Source organism: Zalophus californianus, chromosome 1, assembly GCF_009762305.2.
Source record: "Zalophus californianus isolate mZalCal1 chromosome 1, mZalCal1.pri.v2, whole genome shotgun sequence".
NCBI classification, from domain to species: domain Eukaryota; kingdom Metazoa; phylum Chordata; class Mammalia; order Carnivora; family Otariidae; genus Zalophus; species Zalophus californianus.
In genome coordinates this window covers 869,669-871,332 of record NC_045595.1, presented here as the reverse complement: position 1 = coordinate 871,332, position 1,664 = coordinate 869,669, and positions in this window count along the sequence as shown.

The window sequence follows — 1,664 nt, the reverse complement described above, 5'->3', positions numbered from 1 at the left end:
GGGGGGGGAGGCACGGCCGAGACTCCCTGCGCCTGCGCGGAGGGACTGCGGGGAGGGCCCGCTCCGCGGGGCCGGGGCGGGGACTCCTGGGCAGGGGGGGCGACCAACGAGCGGGTCTGCGGGACTTCGCCGGAGGCGGGGGGAGGGAGTCTCGCGGGACTGAGGACTCGGAAGGGGAAGGTGGGAGACTGGAGAGGGGTGGGGGCGGAGGAAGAGCGGGGAGGGGCTCACCGGGGGACTGGGAACCCTTAGCGCGAGGGGTCCCAAGGAGAATGGAGCTTCTGAAGGATGGAGGGAGGCGCCGCCCTGCGGCCGCAGTCGGCTGACCGCTGGGACAGTGGGCCCGCAGCAGCCAAGCTCGGGCTGCGCGCCTCAGTCCACTAGTCATTCAGCGAACATTTGCCGCACGCCTCCTGTTTGCCGGACTCTGAGCTGGGCGCTGGGTACGGAGGGGGCTTGTTGGCCCACACTACACCTAGACAGACATCCATTGAAGTCATTTAACCAGTATCTATCGAGCACCTGCTGTGTGCAACGGTCAAAACCCTGGTCGAGGGAAACGGACACTGGGAGGAGAGGGAATGACAGTAAGTTGGCTAGCGGTGAGCGCGGAAAACAGCAGGGCGGTGGGGGCGTGGAAGGCTGCGGGGAAGGGCACTTGATAGACCCGACGAAGGGCGTCCCGGTACAAGGACCAGCCAGCGCGAACAGAGGAGGCAGGCGGGGATGAGGTGTGTGGGGGAGGGGTCGTGCAGGGTCCCGTGGACGTGGGAGGCCTTGCGCCCTGACTCGAGGGACCTGGGAGCCCTACAGGGCTGCGCGCGGAGCACGGACCGGCCCGACTCGGTGCTCACCAGCGCCCCCTGGCGGCAGCGGGGAGAACAGGGCGGAGGGCACTGTGTCGGTCCAGGAGGGATGAGGGTGGGAGGGGGAGTGGAGTCCCGGAGGAGCGTTATTAGGACTGTGTTAAGTCCCGGAAAAGCAAAGAACAAGCAGCAAGAGAAGGGCGCTCCCTTGGCCTCTGCAAGCAGGTGCCGTGGATCAGTGGTAGGGTACTCGGGCAGAGGGCACAGCCTATGCAAAGGCTGGGAAGTGAGGACCAGCCGGGGGGAGGGGGGCGGCCGAATGCAGGCCAGCAGGGTCTGGCGGGCCACTCGACTCCGGGCGTTGTTCTGGAGCCCACGGAAGTGAGGGGATGAATACCTACTTATTTCAAATTGACGAACAGGTGAGAAAGTAGAGAAAGGGCCAGATGCAGGACAGGCTCCCAAGGCAGCTGGCCAGCTAGGCAGGGTGTCCAGGCAGAGCCCCGGGCTGGGAGCAGCCTCTGACTGAGGTAGTGGGGATGGCGGGCAGGTTGGGAGAGTCAACTCTGGGTGCAGGGGCTGCAGCCCAGTGCAGCTGGACCAGAGGATCAGAATGAGAGGGCACAGAGGCAGGAATGGAGCTGGGAGGCCTGAAGGCAGAGCCTGGGCCTCATGCCAACAGAGGGGCCGAATCGAGTAAGCCCTGATTACGCAGGATCCTGCCCCACAGCCGGACCTCGGGGAAGTGCTTCCTGGCCTAGAGTGCCACATGATGGCTGGGGTGTGTGTCTCAGTAGGACACCGTTCCTTCCGCTTGGAACACCAACAGGCATTGTCCCCCAATCATAACTAATTGCT